The sequence below is a fragment of the Triturus cristatus genome, chromosome 3_1, assembly GCF_964204655.1.
Source record: "Triturus cristatus chromosome 3_1, aTriCri1.1, whole genome shotgun sequence".
Classification (NCBI taxonomy): Eukaryota; Metazoa; Chordata; class Amphibia; order Caudata; family Salamandridae; genus Triturus; species Triturus cristatus.
In genome coordinates, this window is record NC_140583.1 from 298758221 (window position 1) to 298774409 (window position 16189).

Genomic DNA, 16189 nt, shown 5'->3' on the forward strand with positions numbered 1-16189 from the left:
GCCCGTCGTCAGCAACGAAGGCGCGGCCTCATGAGGAAGCAAGCGCTCTTCAGCAGCAACAGAGGCGCGGCTTCATGGGGGCAGGCGTTCTTCGCAACAGAGGCGCGGCTTGAGGAGGAAGAAGAGGCAGCCTGAGTAGATACGTCAGACAGGCCCCGCTGGACACGCAGCTCCACACAACCCTGTCATCGAGGCAGACAATACTAGGGAAATTTCGCCGTCACATCGTCGAGAACACGCCCAAATCGTGCCCACCACCTTCCGGCTGACGCAAGGCACAAGAAAAGGACTCCAAAGCCGATGTGAGGTAAGAAATTTCCGTTAAGGGTCCATCCCGCGACGGAGCTCACTCGTCAGGCGGCCATCTTCCTGCGTGGCCAGACCACGCCCCCCGGTCCTGGTATTTGGAAAGAGTGAAGAAGCTAGAGGTGGAAAAACTATACCTCTCCAGAAAATTAATTCAAAGACATTTTGTGGTGAAAGACAGAGAGGGAAGGTTTAAAGCTGTGGCTCCAGATGTGAAACTGGAAAAGATGATCCAGAGATCACAGAAAAGCTCCAAGAGAATTGTTGGTCAGAAATATAAGAGTAATTATGTTTGTCATTGGCAGCTACTTTACCATAAAGTCCTTCCTATTTGCAATGTTTTCAGAGAGATGACAAATTCAAAATTAACGGACTATTGTGAAACTGTTTCTTACAACGAACTTGTAGGAAAGAGAGGGGAATGTATTAATAAACATGTTGACAGCCTTCTTCATTTCTTGCAGCAGCAAGGAAACCCCTTTGAAATGGCTGAGCCTGTGTGCTTACACAACTTCGTGACTAAGCAATATGTGTATAGAGATGTAAAGACAAGTCTTCTAGATGTCCTGAAACAAGGATCAAAACTATGCACAGAACTGAAGCAGAAGACATTTGTATTGAATGAGGAAAAGCTGTTTGACATAATCACTAAATCTAAACTTCCTCACTTTCATTACTATAGTAAGAGTTTCATCCAGCCAGCCACTACAAAACAGGTAAAACGAACAAGCACATATAGGCTGTAGCAAAAGAAAGGAGTGAATTTATCAAGGACATTCTGTTGCATGATCTTCTTCTAACAAACGCATTATTTGATGGAGATGCTGCAGCCAAACCAGTAAAGCACAAACTTGTGCAAGAGCTTGATAAAATACCTTTCACTTGAAGAATTTCATTGCCAAAAGATGTTTTCAGTGAAAACTGCTGTTTTTGTGGACTATATATCAAAATTGTGAATGGTCAAGATTTCACCCATACGAAACTTCAGAGAGGTCGTTTAGACTGGTCGACAGATATCAAAGTCAGTGTGCACCTTGCAAGAACTGCACATTGTCATTGACAATTATCTTGAACTATCTGTCAAAGAATGTGAGTGAATCAGATGAATATCTACAAGTGGAACCCCTGACCTTGTCTGCATCAAAAATTCAACATCTATACCTGTGAAACTTGATAAATTCATTGAACAAGAGGAACTTGGAAATAGTAACTCACTAAAACATTGCTGATGATTCAGTGAACACTGAGGGCCTGGTTACGATGCCAGTCGGAATCTCGTCCGACCGGCACTGTGGCGGAAGCAGGATCGCCCGACTAGAAGTGTAGAAGTGGGCGGACCCGCCACCTGGATTACGTTGCGACCGCCTTCATTGCGATCAAACTGTATATATTTTGTATTGTGGCGTGTGCTGCAGCGCACGCTGCAATAGAAAATATAGACATTTAAAACATCCCTGCACTATGTGGCAGGCACCATGCTTGGGCTGCCACATCATGCAGGGATGTTTAGGGGTCTAGTCCAGATAGTGTATGGACCTGAGCCTTATTTGTTATACAGTTTAACAGGGGTCTAGTCCAGATAGTGTATGGATCCGAGCCTTCTTTGTTATACAGTTTAACAGGGGTCTAGTACAGATAGTGTATAGCCCCGAGCCTTCTTTGTTCAAAAAGTACAGGATGTTTAGGGGGGGCACAATAGGAGCCCCCTAGGCCCATAGTGGAAGGTCAGGGGTGAAGGATGCCCTGTTAGGCTCCCCTAAAGTAATTTTCCACTTGCTTTTTCATGGCGGGTGGCCATGAAAGGGCAGGCAGAAAGGGACATTGTAATCCCTACGGTGGTGCCTGGGCAGGCACCGTCCTCATTGTAGGGATTACTGACCCTCTAATGCACCGACAGGCTCCTTGAGACAGGTGGAAGCATGGCGGACGGTCCCTCAGCCATAATCATAATGCGGCGGGCGGACTGCAAGGGCCGATGTCGGTGGGTCCGCCATCGATGAGCCGTCTGTGTTGGACTCACAGACATTGTTATCAGGCCCTGAATTTCCAATTATTGCAAGTGGAATGATTGTCAATGAGGAGTTGGTACCTTCAGAGATATATTCAAAAGGTACTGGCCAGATTGTTCAAACTCTTAACAGCAAATTGGAGGAAGCGGGCCTTCGTGGTGTGCCACATGGTGAGGGCGTTGTTCGAAATTGTTCCAATCAAGTCACTGCACTGTGAAATAACACAGATGTTATTATTGTGCTACTTATATTTGTTGCAATGTTCATAAGTCAAGGATTGTCAGCGTTATGGATATGTTACGGAACGGTGAGAAAAGACACTAAATCCTGCTTCATATTCTGTACAAAAAACTTGACCATGAGATGCCCAGTGTTCTTATCTCTCGTGCGAATGCGAGTACGCACCAGGCGAAGAATAGTGTTGGAGTGGAGCTGTTGAAGCATACTGCACGACCCATCGCCCCGGAACAAAATCCCGAGCCGTACCGCAATTCATCTGTGTAAGGCCAGTTCTGAGGCAAGTGAGCCGCTAAAGAACACGAACGCTCGCACTCCGGCTGAGCTAGTTTAAAAGATTTTCACTTGGAGATACAAGAATCAGGAACCTTACATCTTCAAATACGCCTGTGATACCTCCAGTCCTACTTGTCCACCCTGATGAAGACCTTCGACAATAAGTGCCACGCTGAAGGTCGAAACGCGTTGGTTCTTTGATGAGGCAAGCCTTAAAGAATTAAGGAAACAGAACGACGTCAAGTCTTCGACAATACTTGCAAAGAATTCAAAATAGTGTCGCAAACCCGGTTTCCTAAAGCCTATAGGCTACCTCCCTTTGGCGCGCTAATAGATTATCACCTTGTGAGGACCAGAAGAATAGGAGTCCCTGGAACTTTATGTGAACAACGTAGGACTTTCCCTATATGTACAACATTCTATACATAGTTGTCTAAAAAAGTATAAGGAGATTCTTTGTATCCATTATACAGAATTGTTGTTGTCTTTTATGTGAAGATTGTCAAAGTATATGATGTTGTGTTTATTTGTTATTTGATTATTGTTAAGCTTTCAGAAACAATCTTGCTTTTGTTTTAGCAACAGTTGCACAGAATCAACAGATCTTGATGTAAGAATATGAAATGCAGTATTTGTATAGTATACGCAATAAGTGGCAAATAAAAATCTACTTCAAAAAGTTGAAAAGCTGATTTATGGTGACAGAGGTAACATGTTTTGCTAACAGTGTTCTTATCAAGGCACGTATTCTTACGGGTGATGACACTATGAGCAAAATTGGAACAAAGCATGGACCTTTAACTGCTGAACCTGTGAGTTTCTAAAAGGATTTGCTGAGACAGAAAAATAGCCTGTGCATGTGTGGAAAACAAGATCTGACTATCACACATTTGACGATCTTTGGTACAGTGAGTTCAAGAGATCAGTCCCGCTAAGTGACCTTCCACCGACGGCATACTCTATGTGTGGACACATTTAAAGAACGCTCTACTTGTTCAGAAGATGTGTAAATGTTTTGGATCATGCATATGTTGAGAAAGATCTGTGTGAATTTGTTTGGGAAGATATTGATGGGGTACAAAACCTATGAAATGTCTAAAGCCTCTACCCACAGAACTTACACAAACATGTACTTGCAAAACCTTTGCTACAATAAGATGTCCCTGTCGATATGCTCTTCTCAAATGTTCGACATTCTGCAAATGTACCACGAGCGATTGTCAAAACAAATAAATAAAGGGAACTATGAAAATGTGCCTAAAACAGAAGTGATAAACATTATTTTTTTTCATATTCAGATCAGAAGCATTGTTTGGTGCAAATATAAAAGTATTAGAGACCATTATTATTTGTTTCATTTCAGTTTATGTCTCTTTTTCTATTATAGCAGCCATTTTAAAAAATGGCAGAAGGGTTGCACTGCAGAGTTATTTTCTGTCTCTGTAAGACTACTTGACCCCCAAAACCTATGTTTTGACACCAAAATAAATTGCATAGGTCTCGTGGTTCCTGAAATATTACATCATCACTGCAACACATTTGCCTTTTTAAAAAATGTCATCCACAAACATTTGGTCTGGATTAGCAATGTCTACCCAAGCTAAATTACTTCTCTAATGATCAAAAAACACAAATAAAAAATGAAAATCTCTGCAAAGCAATTGTTTTACTGAGGTATATCAGGGGGCTGGGATTATATAGGATGCTAAGGCCTGTACAGTGTAATTACTCTGTTACTGGATGAGGATGCCTAGCTTTTTCATAGACATTCTAGGGTATTTGTGTTTGGGTCCCTACTTTAAGTATAGACAATCAAACTCTGATTAGTTAATCATTTAGAAATTGAAAAGGAAACTCATATGCATGAAAGTATACCTAGTAGCCAATCTCCATGAGTACCAGTTACATGTGGAATATATCCAAGAGGGCAAAAAGATTAGAATGGGCTACTTGTTTCAACTACAGGTATTTTTGAGGGAGGATAAGTTGCAATCAGTGCAGGCGACTGCGGCAGTGGCATTTTATTTTCCTATGGAGACCTTGAATTTACAGTGTTATGTCATATCAAATATGGCTTGTCAGAAGAGATGTGGTACCAGCAGGATGGAAAACAAAATGCCACAAAGTTGTGTTGGGGTATTTTTACGTGTCTGACGGTCCATGGACTGCCAGACTAGCAGAGGCGTGACTGTGGTGGCATTATGACCACCCTTAGGAGCAGGGTGGTCAGGCCGCCCTGGGTCCACTGCAACTGCCAGGGAGCAGATATCCCTGGCGGAGGGGTAGTGATCTTGAGGCCGCAATATGCTTCGCGGGGCAGCTGCGGCCCAGCTAAACATATTTTGAGTGTTGTCACTGCCACACTTTTCATGGTGGTGCAACTGCCATGAAATGTGTGGCGGTGAGGAAACAAAGGGGGCCCTACGGGGCTCCCATTTGCCTCACGTCATGTGGATGCACACATGGGGGCACAACATGTGCCCCCTATGTACATGTACACCAGTACCTGCACTGCATGGACTGCAGCAGTCCGTGCTGTGCAGGTACTGCCTTTGAAGTTCTCTTGCAGTGCCTATTTCATAGGCACCATCCTTGGAACGTCAAAAAACGACCCGCCACACAGGAGAAAACTCCTGATCCGGCGGGCTGTTCATACACTGGTTTGGCAGTGCAATAGCAGGGCCGTCCTGCTCCCACACCACCTAACTCATAATAAGAATCCAGGTTTATTGTAAATGGTTGGCCTAAGTGGGGCACCCTCCATTGAATGTGTTATTCCAAATTATTTTGGAAGGTCATGCATGTAATATATTTCAGAACAGGAAGGTATATTGATGATGAGAAATTTCTACCAAAAGGCATATGTAAAATGTTAGAGTGAGGAGTGAATAAAAGACAACTCAGAAAGAAGAATAACGCATATGTTAGGGGAATTTATTGCTGGGCCTCAATGAATTGTATTCAAGCATTTGTCATGTGCAGGTTGGAAGACTAGATGTATGTCAGAACATCGAGTCTTCCTATGGTAAAGTATAGAGAAAGTAAAAAAGGTTTTTTATTTCAAAAATAAGATTAGTACAAGTATTTTTGTTAAATATTAATATAAACTGATTGTATATATTTAATTGAAATACAGAACAAAATGCTGCAGCACTAGCACTACTAACTTAATTCTGGATTACATATTTAATTAATTTAAATATGTTAAATCAAAAAATAAATTCTCACCTAAAGAAAAAAGAATTTGTGTACATTCATTATTATTAAAGTGATTTATAGAATGAAAGAAATTTGATTATATTTTAATAAAATTATCAAGCAATTTATTTGAATAAAAAAGTTATGAAACAATTTGTAATTAAATGATAAATATGTTTTATATATAGTTTTTTTTCACAATAAATGTTATTGGGTTTTTTGTCACATAGTGAGACGAGTATGGTCCTCATACATATATGTAAATGTATGTGTTTTTTGTAAAGCGCACTGCTGCCGAGGCGTCGTGGCGCTGTAGACCGCTGGGGAACCCGTCCTGGCTATCCCTGTGAGATGGTCCCTCATGGGTATCTCCAAGATGAAACCAGGCATCCCCGGCGAATGTGGGGGGCCGTTGTGGAGAGGAGGCAAGCTAATGCCCAGAGTTGCCGAGTGTGATCCCTGGTTAGAGTAGGAACCGAGGCGAGAATTATCGAGTCCGCTGGCCCTGGTCCAAGACCCTGCCGCGTCGGGAATTGAACCCTGGTCCCGGGCCGTCCTCTGCTTCCGGGTCTGCTGCCTCTAACCAGTGAGCCACACTACTCCACTGAGACATTATTATAGAAAATCCCAGAACAATATAAACACATGGACCTGCACGTTGTCCACCCGACCGTCCGCCCACCCACCATGTATCATTAACAATGCCCCTATATAGAGTTAGCACTAGTCTCCATTTCAGATGCATGAGACTCTTGTCTGAATTGTCTTATTTCAGTATCAGTATCCAGATGGAGGGCTATAGTGTGAACAGGGCCCAAAACCAAATCCCTATCTGCCCAACGTAACCATATCTTCTGATGTTTTTGAGGACAACCCCAAGCCTGGAACACTGCCACCTCCATCCCCCTACAGTAGTCCATCCTTTGCTTCCATGCCCCTATGATAGGTGGAGTAGTAGCTTTCCATAGTCTAACAATATCTCTCTTTGCCAATGTGAGACCTAGGAGCAGCAGATGACGGTTATAGCGGTTTCCGTCAATACTATCTGTGCAGTGCTGTAGGAGTAGTGGGGATCCAGCTAAATATCCCAGATGAGATCATCAAGAGTAGACATCAACCCACACCAAAAGCATCAGTGCTCCAGACCGTGTGGAGGAAGGTACCCTCCTCCGTTCCACAGCCAAGGCACACAGGAGAGTCAACGAGGCCCAAGCGCCCCAGGCAGCTCTTACTACAGTATGCTCTGTACAGATTTTTTAGCTAAATCAAACAGAGTCGAGAAGATACCGCTGCACCCTGTGTAGACCCAAAGCCCTCAGTCCAGTCATCCTCATCAACATTATCAATGTCTGCACTCCATGCCGCCTGCAGGGCTTGGTAAATCCTGCTGATCTTATGGGTTTCAAGATTCCCCAGTTTGTAAAAAAAGGGGTACCCCTAATAACATTTCCTATATCAGGGTCTACATGACATATGTGAAAAAACCATATAGGAAACACAATGAATAGTGGACTACCAAATGAACAGAAACAGTTATTTAAACACCCACAAATTAACTGATCCAAAACTAATATTTTATTGATTTTTTGTAAAAAAAGGTTTGTTCATTTATTTTGTTTGATACAAAGATTTTTTCCTTATTATTTTCTCTAATATAAAGAGACACCCAACAATAATATATGTCACACATACACATTTGAGATCAAGTGTTCATCTGCACTTTATCATTATTCATTTACAGTTGTACTGGTCTGTCTGATGATGCTAATTACACTCAATTGGTGACTATTTAATCGAGATAAATGAGAATGTACAGATAGTCAATTGTAAACAATTGTCAATAGGTTCCATGAATTGTATAACATAATTTCATTTACTCTATACAGATAGTGTCTCTTATAATCAAGCATGAATATTCTTAATATAAATTACAAAAATACATAAATGCAAACAGGGACATTCATATTCATATACCTCATGGCTAATAATTTCAAGACTCCCCATCAATAATTTACCTTCTGAGGGACTAAACTACGGCAATTTATGGAGGTCCCTCAACTAGGGGGATATAGCATGACACAACTGTAGGTTTTTATAGGACTGGCTACGGTGCAGCTGATAATCAGTTTGTATTTTCTGAAATGATGTAAGCTCTGTGTCACCAATAATATTGCCAAGCATGGAAATACCAATGGTATCCCATATGTGAAACCCTCCCAACTGGCCACCTGTCAAAGATAAATGCCTTGCCACAGGGGCATCTCCCGTGTAAGTCCCCCCTTACCCCATCGGACACCTTCCCAGACTTCTTTAAAATTGTTCTTTCCGTGATTTCCAACAGTGTATGCGGTATAGGCGGGGTGGTGGGTGTATATGATGAGAGACTGGTAGTGTGTTGTTGTGTGTGAGGTCAGAATGTTTTTTTAATATATTTCTTTATTTACATTTGAATAAACATTCCAAGGTCAGTTTGTATAGTCACATAAATGTATACAAGGAGCAGCGAAACATAATATACATAGAGGGAACGGTTTTAGTTACATCACGTACTTACATTATACTGTAAGCATCGGGGGCAAACGTCCCCTTTCCATGCAAGTTGACTTGTCCAATTCTTGGAAGCAGACCCGTAACTAGTGAGGTCAGAAAGGTTGTGTGGTAAAATTCGGGGGACATATCAAACGTTATTATATATGTATTACCTTTTGAAGTGCAATAAAATATCAACATAATTGTTATATATATATTTGAGCCAAATGAAAAGTGTAAGCATTTGTTTTACCTTTTTGTACATTTAGAAAAATCAAAAAAGAAAAATATGAATAATTTAAGAAATATAATAAAAAGATGAATAGTAAAATGAGTAGAAGTATGGTATGTTAATTTTGTACAAGGGACAGCCCCATTGAGCTCTAGTGAGCCTATAGAAAGAAAGATAGGTCGTGTGGGAGTTTTAATTACTTCATATTTAATCTCAGGTTGCATTACATCTTTCCAGAATGCCCACCCCCACAATCCTCTCACAAACCCAGAACGAAACATTTGTGTGTAGCCACATTGTGCGAGGCATGGGATCTTTGATCCCTGAAGATGTGTCTCCTGCAAGAGGAGAATATCCGCCCTATGTCGTTGAGACTGTTTCAAACAGCATTGCGGGGGCATGGTCTCGCTGGCAATGCAGTAAGACGCACGCTTAGGGAGCTCCGGCATGCTGCCGCAAACTGAAGAAATTTTAGCGGAGCTGGGGGCCTACTGTCACTGACCCTGAGGGTGCCTTGGTTGCGGATGGCGAGGGGCACCCTTTGCTGAGCGGAGGACCGTGCAGGAGTGGCAGCAGTGGTGCCTAAGCCACAACATCTTGGCCTGTCGGTTGGTGCGCCCGCCATTTTACGGTCCCTGTGCACACTGGGGCCCCCTGGCACTCTACATCTCCGGTGGTGTGGGCGGAGCAGTGAGAGTGCCTACACCGGAGGGGAAGGCGCAGAACATCACCCCGGGGCGGACGAGCAGACAAGCGGACGGCAGCCCTGTAGCTGACCCGGGGCCGCCATCTTACATACCGCGCCGGAGGGACACCACCGGGCTTGGGATCCTGCCGGCTGCTTCCTCCGGCCCGGTGGGGCCTTCATCTGGCCCGACAGACGGCGGCGACGCTGAGAGCTTGCCGGAGGTCGACAGAGGCGGCCACAGCAGCTCGGGTGACTCTCAGACCTCTGGGGGCCTGCTGCGGCGGTGGCCGCCATCTTGCCTGAGCAGGTTGTGCGGAACCCGTGAGTAGCTGGCACTAAGTGGGGCGCGCGACTCTGGATCAACGCTGCGGACCCTGTGGGGGACCTCGGGGGGTGAACATCGACACTGCCCAGTGCAGCACCTCTGCCCTCAGTGAGGCTGGGACATCGCCTTGGGCATCCCCCATCCCTCTGGCACTGGTGCGGGGCGGGAGGTGCTCTTAAAAGTGCGCGGGGGCAACTTGGCCCAGAGGTGGCACCCTCCTTGCCTGACTTACCGCTCAGTGCCAACAACGTGGCAACGCACAGCGCGAGGGGAGTGAGGGGTGAGGTCCTCTCCTGACGGTGTGCCCCCTTCGCTCCCCCTCTTTGAATCCTGTGCCTTGCTGCCACGCGGGGTCCATCCACTCTGCACCTGCCTTGGGACTGAGCTAGCACATTGCGGACTCGACCGAGCAGACGCTGGGGGGCCCCGTCAACTGCCGTTCTTGCCACTGGTGTTCCCCCTGAGAGAGCTGGTGGGGCTCGCCTGAGACTTCTGCATGTCCTTTGGCCCTCTCTGGCCTTCTCGTGGGCCGTAGGGGGGTAGCAACAACACTCACACAACGCCACCCCTGTGAAGGGGTGACTGGACCAGCCTACCCTTGGGCCTCCTCTAGACGGTTTCCATTGAGCCGCCTCATCTGCTTGGCCCTTGCGACTTCCCAGCACCCTGCTCGAACACCGTCTTGGCGGTACACTGCGCACCCCTTGTCACGGGGTGGTGCGGAGGGCCGATGAGGGCAACTGTGCAGTGAGGCTAGGCTGTCGGCCTCGGGCGGAGGCGGGCTGATCTATATGGCCCCTGAGACTGCCATTCCCAGACTGGGCACTGGAGTACCTGCACGCAGCCGCACCTTCTCCCTGACCCTGACCGCCTTGGCCCTCACGGGCCTGCTGGACACCGGGCTTCTCGAGAGGGCGAGGAGCAGTGAGGAGACCGTACCTGCGAAGGGGACTGGGCCCACTCCATCTGACACGCACGGAGGCCTGGTTGCTAAGTCTGCAGCTGCGCGCTCTGACCCCCATCAACTGACATGAAGCGCAGACACTAGATGCCCAGGCCCATCTCCGGGCAACCCTGCGACCGCTTGGGAGCTCCTATGTCTAGCGCTGCTAAGGGGCATACCTACATGAGAGGTGACATGCACCAGAGTGTGTAAAGACTCGGCGGCGGCCCCCAAAGACAACCCTGTAGCGGCGATGTGGGGCAAGGCAGGCGCATCGGCACCTGCAGAGATGGCCTCACGGACTGGAGGGGACTCTCCGCCCGTCACACAAGCTTTTATGGCCTCCTTCATGACAGAGTTTAAGACTGAAATAGGCTCTCTGCGCACTGATGTCCACTCCTGCGTCAAGGAGCTTCGGAAGGAGGTTACGGAACTTGGAGAAAGAGTGGACGGGTTGGAAATGACCGTAGATGCCAGAACAGAAGATCAGGAACAACTCTGGCAATGCCTGGCCGCCCTGGACGAGCAACACATAGAGCTCCAACTGAAGCAGAAAGACCTGGAAAATCGGAGCCGCCGGGACAACCTCCGCATCAGGGAGGTCCCTCTCAGTGGGGAGGTAAAGGGCATTCTGACATTCTGACAGCTCCTGCACGAGGTCTGGGGAGACGACGATGCAGCTCCGCCGGCCCTGGACCAGGCTCATCGAGTCTCTGACCCCGCGGGCAGGCCGGGCATCCTCCCAGACATTCTAACCAGGGTACACTTTTTTACTGAAAAGGAGGCCATGCTTAGGACGGCGCGCGCCAAGCCGGACCTCATCTACGGCGGGAACAAGATCTCACACCTAACTCCCTCCAAAGACGCCAAGATTTTAAACCTGTGACAGATTAGTTGCGAAGCATGGACATCCCCGATCAGTGGGGTCACCCACTTACCCTCATCTTTCAGTGGGAATCCAAGCATCGGGTGATACGGTCCTATAAAGAGGCAGTGCAACTTCTTCGCCTCACCTCAACACCGCCTGCCAGTCCCACTCATCTCCTGCCTCTCGCGCGGGCGCCGGCCAAGCCATCATGGTCCACTGTGCGCCGACATAGGCGCTCGCCGCCTCTCGATGTCCACTCATTCTCACAAGGCAAGAACGACATCATTCAGCACATCAGGTCCCTGGAAGGGGAAAAGTCGACAGCAGGCTGCCGATCTCCATCTCCGTGACAGTCTGCATCCCCACATCTGTAACGGCCTGCACGCGCTGCCTCCGGACTGTGTCCCTGACCCCTCTGGGGCCGGTGTTCACTCTGCAATCTCGTTCACACCCCAGCTCCCCATCTGCAGTGGTGATGACGCTGGTTCCCCCGCCTGGAGACCCCGCGATCGGCTGACGACCTACCCCCTATCTGTTCTTGAGAGAGTGACATCTCTGGGTTCACCCGAACCATGCGGTGTATGCTGACCCTTGACTGGAATAGAACACTGTGGCCCGGTTGGCCAATGTTGATTACTTATTTTTTGCTTATACCTCTTTATGCTTGTCTATCTCTTTTTTCCTACTCTCTTCTTTCTTCTGGCTGTGGCGGGCGGGGCACCCCTTTACACGGGATCCCTTCCCTAGACAGGAGTGATAAGCCCCTGCACCCACGCGCCTTTCTCCCAGCATGCTCCCTACTGTGGCACGATGGACTAATTTGGATCTGGACCCAAGTATGGCTATGCCCTGCCCCTTGAAGGTAATGTCCCTTAATATTAAGGGGCTTAACTCTCCCAACAAACGGCGTCAAACGTGGCGCTATCTCCTACAACACAACCCGGACATTGTCCTCCTCCAAGAAACCCACCTCTTAAAAGAAGATATTCCCTGCATGGCTCACCCTAAATATCCTCTCCAATTCTGGGCTATGGCATCCACTGAAACGGCCAGAGTGGCAATCCTCTGTCGAGCTGGCATCAGGCGGGAGAACCCAGGGTCTTCCGTAGCTCGGATGGCCGCTTCATCAGAGCAGGGGTATGGATTGGACAACGCCATTTCACACTGTGTAATGTGTATACACCTAACCAGTTGCAGGACACTTACCTCCGGACGACTCTGCGGGAACATGTGCCACAGGACGACCCCTCACTGATCTTGGGGGGGGATTTCAACCTGGCGTGGGATGCTACGATAGACCATAGTGCAGCCTCCTCGCATGGGACGGGGGCTATGTCCTCTGCCCTAAGGTAGCAAATAGCAGGCCTTGGCTTGCTGTCTCCTGGAGATATCACTCCCCTGAGGTGCGTGATTTCTCATATTATTCTCACGTCCATCGATCGTACTCGCGCATCGACTATATTTTTATTTCTCACGCTCTGGTCAGGGACACGCTCGCTGCCTCCAAGTCCACCATATCGCTTTCCGACAATGCCCATGTTGGACTGCTCCTGCAGGATCCGTCCTCTTGCCCCACCCATACACCGCGGTGGTGCCCCATATCCTGCGGGACCCTGTCGATGTGGACAGTATACGGACTGCCATTGGCTCTTATTTTGCGAATAACGATATCCCGGAAACGCCCTTCCCAGTAGTGTGGGATGCCTTTAAGGCTACGATCCGCGGCCACATCACCTCCCTGTCAATTGCGCGAGGCCCGTCTCTTGGAGGATAACCACTCCAAGGATATTAACATGCTAGAGAGACAGGATCGAGAACACCCCACACTTGCCAACTCCGCTCCCTTCGCACCAACAAGGCTGAGAGAACTCTTCTGGCGTTAAAGCAACGGCATTTTGAGGGGGGGATACAAGGTGGGCAGAATGCTGACGAGACGCCTCTGGGCACGCACTGCGAGGGCCCACATAGCTAACATTCAGCTCCCTGGTGGAGAGAGGGCCACCGCAGAAAGGGCCAAGCGCGAGGCCTTCCGGGCCTACTACTCTGCCCTATACACGGCAGACGAGCCGTCCCAAGAGGAGATCAATGATATCCTGAGCCAATGCCCCTGGACCCCACTTCACCCCCACCACGCCAACCAACTGGAGGAGCCCCTCACTACGGAGGAGCTGGTGGCAGCATTAAAGGACCTCCATCTTGGGAAGTCACCGGGACCGGACGGCCTTCTATTGGCCTTCTATCGCCTGCTTCTGGTGCAACTCCAGCCCTACCTCCTGAGGCTGTTCAATTCTTTGTCTGACACAGAAGGGCAAATGCCCTCCATGGGTATAGCAGAAATAGCCCTTGTTCCCAAGCCGGGGAAGGATCCCACGTTGTGCGCATCCTACCGTCCCATAGCCCTGTTGAATACTGATCTAAAAATGTACGCTAAAATGTTAGCCGAGCGCCTTGTCCCCCACATGCCTGGCCTGGTGGAGCCTGACCAGGTTGGCTTCATCCGGAACCGACAAGGAGCGGACAACGTGCGTCGAATCACGCTCCTTGTGGGGAAGGCACAGCACTGGAACATACCAGCGTGCCTCCTCTCGCTCGACGCGGAGAAGGCGTTCGATCGGGTGGACTGGACCTTCCTCTGAGCAGTGCTGCAGAAAATTGGCATGGGCCGGACCATGATGCTAGGATCATGGCCCCCTAGCTCTCTCCGCAGGCCCAGGTGCGGGTCAATGGACAGCTTACGGACCCTTTCACCATCCATAGGGGGACGAGGCAGGGTTGTTTGCCCTCGTGGTAGAGCCCCTAGCAGAGATTAGACAAGCTGCGGACATACATGGCATCACCCTTGGGGGTTGGCAGAATAAGGTGGTGCTCTTTGCGGACGACCTCATCCTCACACTGACCCGCCCACATACCTCCCTCCCAGCGCTCCACACTCTATTACAGTCCTTTGAGCAGGCCTCAGGTCTTAAAATTAATCATGGACAGTCTTGGCCTTTGAATCTTACAATCCCTGAGGAGGAGATACCGGTCCTCAAAACACTTGCCCCGTATCAGTGGGCCGCTGACCATATCCGATACCTAGGGCTTCAGCTGACTCCCTCCCTCTACACGTGGACCCAAACAAACTGGCGGGAATGAAGGAAGACGGTCTTGGAGGACCTGAGGGGATGGAAATCTCTGTCCCTTTCATGGTTGGGCCGCCTCAACACCATTAAAATGTCGATACTCCCAAAAATACTCTATCTGTTTCAATGCCTGCCCATCCCTGTTCCGCTACAAAAGGGGGTGTTCCGCAGCATCAGATCCAGAGCCTTCAACGGGAGCTCACTAATTTCATATGGTGCGGGCGTAGACCACGTTTCTCCCATAAACTTCTTATGTTCCCGCGGGACAGGGTGGGATTGGCATGCCCCAATCTCCTGGAGTATTACTGGGCCTCACATCTCCGTATTGTGTCGGAATGGACAGCAACGGAAAGTGAAAAGATCTGGTTCCACATGGACAGGACGGTAACCGGGCGCTCCATTTGAGATCTTACTTGGCTTCACCGGACCGCGCGCTCCCGCAGTGCATATATCGCAGTGCCCACTAAGACGGTGTTGGATATCTGGGACATGGTTGCCGTGCGCAAGGGGCTCACGACTTTCCCCTCCCCCACACTCCCATTGCATGCAACGCGATATTCCCTCCGGCCCTCAACTCCCAGGCGTTTTCAACATGGCTCAACGGTGGATGCCGAATGATCAGGGATCTATTCGAAGGGGGTACGCTCAAAACGTTTGCCCAATGCAGGGAGGAGTTCCAGCTCCCAGCGGAAGCAAGGTTCCAGTATACACAACTGCAACATTGGCTGTCCACGCCAGAGATGCAGCACACGGCTACCCGCCCGTTCACTCCCTTTGAGCGATTGGTTCGCTCCAACGATGAATCAAAGGGCCTTATCTCCTGGACGTACCAGATACTGCTACACCCTCCGCTAGTAACCACTCACCCATACCAGCGTCAACGCCAGTTAATGTCCCCCACTGAAATCACGCCTGCGCAGTGGGATCGCCTGTGGCGAGACATCCCAAAGGTCTACTGCAGTATAGCACAAAGAGAAACAGCCTATAAGATCATGACGCAGTGGTACTACACGCGTACTCGCCTTCATAGGATGTTCCCTGCATCTTCCCCATTGTGTTGGAGATGTTCTAATGCTTCTGGGGATTTCATTCACATTTGGTGGGCATGTCCTCTCCTGACCCTGTTCTGGAAAGAAGTTCTTAGTCACATTAAGGAGGTACTGGGCTTCCCTCTGCCTGATTCCGTAGCCACGGTCCTCTTAGGCCTTAAGCCCGACAACCTAAAAGCACTCATCCGGTAGTGACTGGTACATAGCTCTTCGCATGCTCGGGGCTGCTAAACAACTCATAGCGTTATATTGGAAAAAAGCTGAGACCCCCCCCCAATTGCGGCCTGGTTTATGCGCTTATGGCATGTAGTGACTATGGAACTCTTCACGGCACGACTGCAGTCCTGCGACACCCGCTTCACCACAATCTGGAACCCACTAGTCACATATCTGTGCAAACTCGACCA